Source organism: Eptesicus fuscus, chromosome 21, assembly GCF_027574615.1.
Source record: "Eptesicus fuscus isolate TK198812 chromosome 21, DD_ASM_mEF_20220401, whole genome shotgun sequence".
NCBI lineage: Eukaryota > Metazoa > Chordata > Mammalia > Chiroptera > Vespertilionidae > Eptesicus > Eptesicus fuscus.
In genome coordinates this window covers 14,035,662-14,044,669 of record NC_072493.1, presented here as the reverse complement: position 1 = coordinate 14,044,669, position 9,008 = coordinate 14,035,662, and the positions used below count along the sequence as shown (strand labels likewise).

General features: G+C 59.3%; 1 protein-coding gene across 1 annotated transcript in view; it reads left to right on the top strand.

Moving 5' to 3' along the window:
• Window positions 1-303: 303 nt before the first annotated feature.
• The window catches only part of CDH5 (cadherin 5), a 33,523-nt gene continuing 24,818 nt past the window's right edge, over window positions 304-9,008 (top strand). The window contains exon 1 of the mRNA XM_054710455.1: window positions 304-338. The gene's annotated coding sequence lies outside the window, so the exon portion shown is untranslated. The remainder of the gene's footprint in view (window positions 339-9,008) is intronic.

The following is a 9,008-nucleotide window of genomic DNA, read 5'->3' as shown; positions in this document are numbered from 1 at the left end:
AGCTTAAGGCCCCAGATTTGAGGCCTGGGGTTAGGGTGTGAACTGAGTGTCCCAGGCAGGTCCGTGGGGCTGGACACGGCCGGGCTGGGCCAAGGTGGCCGCCCACTGCGGGGCCTGCCTATCTGCAGCCAGCGCGGCCTCACAAAGAAACAATAACAGGAAACCAGCCCCGGGGGAAGTGGAGCCGGGCCAGCTGGAAAACCTGAAGGGCGGCAGCCTCACTCGCCGCTGCCGGGTGTGGCGCCTCCATCAGTGGAGCTCCGCGGGGCTGCACAGCGCTCAGACAGACAGACGGCCTGACGGCCTGACGGAACACAGACACCTCAGCCTGCAGCGCGGTGAGTGAGCGCTCCCAGCCCCGACCCGGCCCACCCATCGCCACGTGCCCAAGACAGGAGGTGCCTCTTGCTCTCATGCGGGATGGCTGCTGTTGGGGTCCCAGGGAAGACGGTCTCCCCCTGGCACAGAGCAGGGCTGGGAAGCACCAACGGGCATCCTCAGGGCTGAGGGAGGCGGAGGACTAGGCTCTCCCCACGTAGACGCTCCCACTCGTGACTCCCCTCGGGGGGCCGGGCTCAGAGAGGGCCGGATGCCCAGCACGCCATGGCCTGACTGGCACCCAGGCCTAGGCTCCCCCTGGATGCCCCTTCCCCCGGGAGAGGATTACCTGGGGCGTGTCATCGTGCCCGCCCCGCACCGCTCTGTGCTGGGAGAGGCGCCCTGGAAGGGGAGCTCTGAGCCTCAGCCCCGCGGCGCCCCCATTTTCAGAATGGACAAGCTGAGGCTCACGTCTGGGTACCTGAGGCCCTGCCTGTGGAAGCTGTGGGGCCCACCCTTTCTCCCCTGGCACCCAGATTCCCACGGCCCTCACATATTAGGGAGGCCCCTCAGAAGGTCTTGAAGGCAGTGGCCTCGGGTGGGAGCCCAGCCCGGGGACGGTGGTCCTGGGTGCCGGTCCCAGCTCCACCACTCACTTCCCGGTGACTTTGGGGAAATGACGCCGTGTTGTCAAACCTCAGTTTGCTGGTCTGAACAGGGAGGACGGGTCTTTTTACAATCCACGGTGGGCCCTGGAGGCGATGCTCGTTACTTACTACCAACAACCACCCCCAGGAGTTAGCCTTTCCCGTTTCTCGGAGGAGGAAACTGAGATTTGAAGACGTTAAGTAAGAGCTGGGGTGGGGGGTTCGGACCAGGATGTTGTACCCCGAAGCCCAGGCTCTTTCTTCTCCGTGTCTCGCCGTGAAACGAAGCACACGGTCTCTCCGTGAGTCTATGTCCGAGGCAAAGTGCACGCCTGGCTGCAGGAGATGCCACAGTGGGGCATCTTCGAGAAATCGCAGCTGAATGTGCCCGCTGCCCCCGAGCTGACTGTGGCTGTGGCTGTCATAACGGTTTTGGCCCCCGAGACCAGTGGTTCCCAGCAGGTGAGAGGGAGGAGGTGAAGGCAAGAGAATCTGAGCTCAAACCCTAGAGGGCAGCAGGTGACCTCTGGGAACCTGGGGTCAGACAGCCCTGCCCACTGTGGTGAGGGGTCAGGGGAGCCATCCACTGTCCTGGAAGGGGTTAACCTGCCCGCCCCGGAGTCGGGACCTGAGCGATTGTGCTGCTGAACAAGGGCCGGACATGGGGCAGGAAGCTGGAGGGGCCGAGCTTATTCTCTCCCCAAGTTAGATGACTCACAGCTCAGCCGCTGCCTCGGGATGCAAGGTGGACACAGTGGCCACCAGCTGGGGAGAGCTTGGGCCCTTACCCGTGCAGACCACACCTGCTCCATCGTCACTTTTCTGCACCCTCTTGGTGGCCCTGAAGTACTAAAGAATGCCCATTGGACGGATGGGACCACAGAGGCTGAGAGAGGCTGAGTGGTCAGTCCAAGGTTACAGTAAGAGGTGGAAGCAGGATGTGAGTGAGGCCAGCTCCTTCTGACCTCACAGCCCCTACCACACTCCATAGTCAAGCCTGGAGAGGGGAGAAGTCGGGGAGGGTTGCACCCTGCAGTTCAAGCCATAGAAGCAGGGACCAGGATGAGCCAGGAGCCCTATGAAAGGAATATTCTAGGAGACAAGTCCTGACCTGAAGTGCTTGGCTTCTGGCTGGATACTGAAAAGCCCACCTACCAGGTCCAATATGATGTTGGGTGGAGAAATCATAGCAGGCTTCCTGGAGGAAGAGCAGGAGCCCCTTAGGATACTGGGTCCACAATCTGATCCTCTGTCTCCTCTCTCTGGGAATGAACCCAAACCCCCCTAAACTCATTCAGGGACCTCCAGATTGCCCATGAGGGGCCACAGTATAACAGTCAGATCCTGGCAGGTGTAGGTATGAGGAGGAGGAGGAGGAGGAAGCGGAGGAGGAGGATGAGGAGGAGGAGGAGGAGGAGGAGGAAGGGATCAGGGGACGAGGCCAGGCAGGGCAGAGGATGAATGAGACTTCCTTCAGGAGAAGAACAGAGGGGAGTAGGAGATGGACTCAGGGCAAAACCAGGAAGGGAGATCAGGTGTGAGCTGGCCAGTCGAGTCCATAACCTCTAGGCTGGAGGGAGTGAGTAGATGAGGGTCAGGACACTTACTGAGCACCTACTGCATACCGGGTTTCCAACCCATGACTTCATTCAATGCTCCTCACTAGGGAAGCAGCTATTATTGATGAAGCAGCTAGAGCTCAGAAAGGGTAAGGGTTGGGCCTCAGGCCACACAGCTCATGATCGGCTGGGCAGGTTCAAACAAGCAAGTGGTGGTGCGCACTCATTCCGCCGCCCCCACGAGGGCCTGAGGGTCCCAAAGTCAGGAAGCCCAGAGGAGGCTCGCACAGGCTCTAGGATGGGGTTCCCTCCTTGAAGCCTGGAGACGCCCCATTAGGAGACAGGGGCACAGGCGGGATGATCCTGGAGCCCAGAGATCGCGGCACAAATGTGTTTCAAACCACAAACCAGTTCTGGTGAACTGGTAGAATCTACTTTAAAGATTACATTGAGCCTGGCCAGTTTTCTCAGTGGTCAGAGCATCATCCCACGGACCCCAGGGTCTCGGGTTCAATTCCCAGTAAAGGGCACGTGCCTCAGGTGCAGGTTTGATCCCCACGCCCAGTCAGGGCATGAGGGGGAGGCAACCAGTCGATGTTTCTCTCTCTCTGTCTCTCTCTCTCTCTCTCCCCCGCCCCCCCCCCCTTCCCTTCCACACTCTAAAAAATCAATGGAAAAAAAAATATCCTCACTCCTTGGGTGAGGATTAGGGGGAAGAGATCGTATTGAGGACTCAGGGGCCGAGTTCAAGTTCAGTGGTTGATGAGTGATTTCTACCAAGGAACGGATGAGTGGCAACCCATGAGCTCCGTTTCGCCGGCCCTACTGTGGTAGGTGTGTGTTCGTCGGGGGCCCACAAAAAGGATAATCTTAATGTCCTCAAAGGCTCAAAATCTCAAAGTTGGTGTGTCTCACAACATCATGGCCGCCAGATGGCTACCCGGGGACAGGGAGGAGCTTCTTTGAGTTATACCAACTATCGCACGGCTCTGACCACCCGAGGTATTGTCTGCAACTATGCAGATCTGTTTGGAAACCTGAGAGTGAGGAAGGACGCAGGGACAAGAACAGAACTGACGGCTGAGGCAGGAGGCAGGCAGCAGCGGGGACACTAACACGTCAAGGTCCGGAGCCGTGACGTGAGAGGGACGTTAGATGAAGTGGAGACAGACCCGGACCTGCCTGGTCAGAGACACTCGGCTGTGCTGGGTGCAGACGTCAGTCAGAAGGCCTCTCAGAGGAAGCGGCCTGGGGCTTGAAACGAAGTACAGCATTCACTCAGGGGACACAGCAAGGAAGGACATTCGGGAAGAGGGAACAGCCTATGCAAAAAGCCTGCTGGAGAGAGGAAGAGCCCTGTGCGTTCCAGAACCGCCTCGTTCTCCTCGGAGCGGGAAGGGGCAGGGAGGTGGGGAAGAGGACAGCTGGAGGGGTGGACAGGGGACACGGCGTCCTGCTGGGTTTTGACCCCTGGCTCGGGAGTTAGATTCACCCTGCAGGGGTTGGGGAGCCAGGGAGAGGGGTCAGCAGGGACAGTGGTCAGCAGGGGAGCGGTGTGGTCAGCTCTAAGCGGAGTCAGCTCTAAGCAGTGTGGCCAGTGTGGTCAGCAGGGGAGAAGAGCGGTCAGTGTCGTCAGCTCTCAGCAGAATCCTGAGGGGAGGGGGGCAGGTCTGGGACCCACACGAGCAGGTTCCTGGGCTCAACTGAGCCACAAACCAGGAGAAAGCACTGGGAGCAGCTCATAGCTTCCCAGTCCCACCCCAACACACACCCCATCCCCGAGGCTCCCAGGGCCTCACCCCTCGTCCTCCGGGGTGTGTGGCTGCTGATGCCCAGCTATAAATACTGGGGCTTGACCAGACAACTTGGGAGTCCCTGGAGGAGTTTGGGGATCCCTGGCTCCAACCTCTGCCCTGTGGGGGGGTGGGAGAGTGGTGGGAAGAGCTGCCAGGGCCACACAGGGAGCGAGGGGGGGGAGGTTAGTGGGCCCCCCTCCCAAAGACACACCTCCTACATGCTCTGGCCCAGGCCCTCAGCCCTGACCCCGGGCCCTCGGGCTAGAGTCCAGAGTCTGCAGGAGGCTGTCCTGGGACTAAGTGTCCAGTCCCTCCCCGGCCTGGGGCAGGGCCTGGGGCTGGGCCTGGGGCTGGGCTCGGCTGCCAGGCCTGGTCCCAGCGGACACTGGGCGTGCTGGGTGGGAGCACCGGGGCCAGACCAGACAGCAGTGATCTCAGGAGCTGGTGTGGGCTGATCCCTGGGGACAGGGACGTGGACTTGTGCAGCCACATTTGAGGGTGCGGTGTATCCCCGACCCGAAGGCTCCCTCCACCCTATCCCCAAGGGCCCTCAGCTAGTCAACAGCCACCCAAAGCCTGAAACACTTAGTCCCTAAACCCTCAGCTTTGAGCAGGGCCCTGGTCAGGTCAAGGAGCAAGGTCCGCCCGATGTGAGGGGCAGACCAAGCCAGGGCACCTGCCAGGCTGCCCCGCTGAGTGGCTCCCGGCTGGGTCCAGGCTTCCTCGGGTGGATTTAGCTACAAACAGAGCAGCTCCAGTCCCTCCCTCTGTGCCCTGTGACCCCCTAGTCCCTCCTTTTAAAGAGCACAGAGCCAAGCAGGTCTCGCAGCCCCTCCAAAGCCAAACCCCAGGAACACGTGGGAGCCACGAAGAGGAAAGGAGCAAGGGGAGTTTTTCCTGACGTCCCACAGCAGCACAGAGAGAGGCAGGACTCTCCCTGGACTGCGGCCCTCAGACCCATCCAGGCCTCCCCGCTCTGCCCTCTCACAGCAGCCTGCACCCTCCATCAAAGCACATATCAAAGGGTTTTTTTTTAAATCCTCATCTGAGAATATTTCTCCATTGATTTTTAGAGAGAGTAGAAGAAAGAGGGAAAGACAGAGAGAAATATCGATTTGAGAGGAACACATCGATTGGTTGCCTCTTGCACGTGTCCCAACCAGAACCCCGGGCCAGGGAGGAACCTGAAACCGAGGTACGTGCCCTTGACTGGAATCGAACCCGGGACCCTTCAGTCTGCAGGGCGACACTCTATCCACTGAGCCAAACTGGCTAGGGCCATCTCCATTTGAAACTATAATTTTTATCAAATGTAGCATCCATCTGCCCCACTGGGATGCGTTTGCTCCGTGTGTGTGTGTGTGTGTGTGTGTGTGTGTGTGTGTGGTCAGCGCCTGCCACAGCTGGTGCTGGATAAGTGTTTGCTGACTGACCGAGGGCCCGCCCTCACCCAGGAGTCCGTTTGGAGCTGCCCGCAAAAGTCTCTCACAGGGCTCCAGGGATGGGCATCGTCCCGGATCCTGGTGACAGGGACACGGACACGCACCTGGCCTCTGCGTGCCCAGCACCCATATCTGAGCTGCAGCGCACATCCTCTCTCCCCTCGAGGCAATTGTGACGCAAGTCCCCAGGCTGCTCGCTAGGAATTTCTGAGCATGGACATCACTTCCAGCATCTACAACCTTCTGCGTATCGGTCACCACCAAGCCCGCCCCGCAGCGCCTGTTCCCTCTGAAAACGGCGCGAGCAACCGAGAGACCTGCCTGCCGTGTGTGGCCGAGTCCAGGGCCGAGACAAGTCCGCCCCCAGCCGTGGTCCTGCCGGCAGCTGCAGGGGTGCGGCCCTGGAAAACGCTGCTTCCAGCAGGGGGTACAGTCAATCCTGCCACCTGACTTCTTCTCCCTCAGCAGGAGGGGGAGGAACAATCGTTGGTAAAATCCTTCCCCGGGCACCGTTGTTGATGGCCGAATTTCTAACACAGAAGGCAAAGGACACACATAAACATGGCTTTTCACACTGGAAAAGCCCCTCTGGTCCCACCGAGATTAGGTGCCGGAGGATTTAGAAAAAGATCTAGGCGAGGGTCTCAGATCTACCGCTTCTGAGTTGTTTGTCTTGAGCCTCAGTTTCTTCCTCTGTGAAATGGGGCTGAGAGTTCCTACTCCCTGGGGATAGTGTGAGATCTGAATGAGATGGAACCTCTGAAAGCCCAGCAAGGAGAACAGTTTATTATTATTACTGGGGGGGGGGGGGGACATACGGGGGTGGGGGCTGAAAGGCAGCCTAAACTCAAACCCTGGCTCCGCCTCCTGCTGCTGTGCGGCCCAGAAGGACTCACTCCACCTCTCTGAGCCTCACCTTCAAAATGGGATTCCTGAGGACTGCATCACGGTTTGACCCTGTGCCACTGAGGAGATTCTCAAGGAGGGTCAGCCCCCCTCCACCGCCCAGGCAAGGAAGGGCTGTCTGGGGATGCTACCCGAGGGTCAAGCATGGGGGATGGAGACAGGATTTTATAGGCCCCATCTCCAAGGTCCTGCCTCCTCACTAACTGCTCGCTGACAAGGGAGCTGAGCACACAGACCTCCCCCCCAGCACCCCTGCAGGTGACACACGTGATGCGGGGTGACCCTGCAGGGTCAGTGCCAGTCCCGTGCGTCAAGGGACTTCTCTTCGGGCTCATGTTCGGCCTCCACTGGACACGAGTGGATCGTTCGAAGGGAGCTTTCTGCACACTCAGAGGACGCCTTGTACGTGGAGCCGGCCAAGGCCCCCTGAGGGGTCGGTGACCCTGTGAGCCAGGTGACCGTGGTCGGGGACCGTGGCCTCTGCTTTGTCTAAGTCCAGTGTGGCTGTTTGTTGGTTTGGCTCCTGGCTGCTATCAGCCCAGGGACCACGAGCCCACCCACGCAGGCCCAGCAGAAAGAAAGCTGTGCTCCTCGTCACTGCGTCAGACAGGGTCCTGGCAGGCGAAGTACTGCCCCCAGGGTTTCAAATGAAGAGACCTTGTTGCCCTGGCCTGCTATTCTCAGTGGTTAGAGCATCGGCCCTCGGCCTGAAGGGTCGTGGGTTCGATTCCAGTCAAGGGCACGTATCTCGGTTGCAGGCTCGATCCCCAGCCCTGGCCAGGGCGCCTATGGAAGGTAACCAATCGATGTATCTCTCTCACATCGAGGTTTCTCTCTCTGTCTCTACCCATCCCTTCTACTCTCTCTTTAAAAAAAAAAAAATTTTTTTTTTAAGAGAGGTTGACAGGGATACTTAGAGAGCTGGGCAGTCGGCTCAGGGAACAAGGGGAATCCTGAGGCACATGGAGACCAGCAACAGTGAGAGCCATTCCCGCCTAGGACCAAAGTCACAGAACGGGTTAGGTTGTCTCCAGAACTCAGTGAGGGACTGAGCCGTGGAGGGACGGCCTGACAGGGGCTGTTACCATGGAGACATGCGGCCACAGAAAAAATCGGAGCCAGCACAGAGAGCCGCAGGAGGAAGTACCTCGCTTCTCTCCTTCCATCCTTAGCGCCCCTGCTGAAGCCCCTACTGGCCGAAAACCAAAAGCCAGGGCAGGAGGCCCAGGGGCCAGCCCCTCCCCCCTCACCCCACACCACACACACACACACACACACACACACACACAGAGCAGAGGTCAGCGGAGGTTCAGGGAGAGTGGATCTGGCCGGTTGGGGCCTACAAATCCCCCAACCAGTGACTACACGTGAGGGAACAAGAATGGGGAGTGCTGGGTGGGCATCGCCAGAAGGTCAGTGAGCATTCACACGTGTACGTTTCATCGTCAGCTACTGCTTATTGGCCACGTTGCCAATATTTTCTAACGCAGCCTGGAAACAACCCTGAGAGGCAGATGCGGGTGTTCCCTCTGTTCAGATGATGAAATTGAGGCTCAGAGAGGTGGCGAGTCTTGCGTGCCGTCCCCTGTGACAAGGGGCGGGGGGGGGCGCTGAGGTTCCGTGGACCACGGGGCCTGTGGTCACAGCGTCACCCTGCACTGTGGGAGCCCAGAGAGGCAAGACCCGGGAGTGGCGTGTGGCTGGGCTGTGAGGCAAGGACCAAGGACAGTCCCTAGAGGAGGACATGTGGACTCAACTCTGAAGGACAAGTTCACCGAAGAGGGAACTCAGGGAGAGGGGGCACCTGTCCTGGGCCACTCCCTTCTCTGCCTGCCTGCTCTCCTTCCTGTGCCAGGGGGGCAGGTTAGCGCCATCCACACTCTGCAACCCTCCGCCAGCTGCTCTGGGCCTGCTAGCTCCCCCAGAGTCATGCAGGCAATTTCGGTTTCCTCCCCTCCAAACATGCTGCCCCCGCCACCCCCCGCCACCCCGCACCCCCAGGCCCCAAATCTCAGGAAAGGCCCTGCTCCCCAACTGTTCAGGCCAGAGACTGGGAGTTTCCTGGACCCTTTCCATTCCTCACCCCCACAGCAAGTCCTGCTAACTCCACCTCACAAATGTATCCAGGCCTAGTCCGCGAGTTAGAGCATCGGCCCGAGGACTGAAGGGTCACCCGCTTGATTCCGGTCAAGGGCACGTACCTCGGTTGCAGGCCCAATCCCTGACCCCTGTCGGGGCACGTGCAGGAAGCAACCAATCAAGGTGTCTCTCTCACATCAATGTTTCTCTCTGTCTCTACCCCTCCTTCCACAAATAAATAAATGGGGGGAAAAATATCCT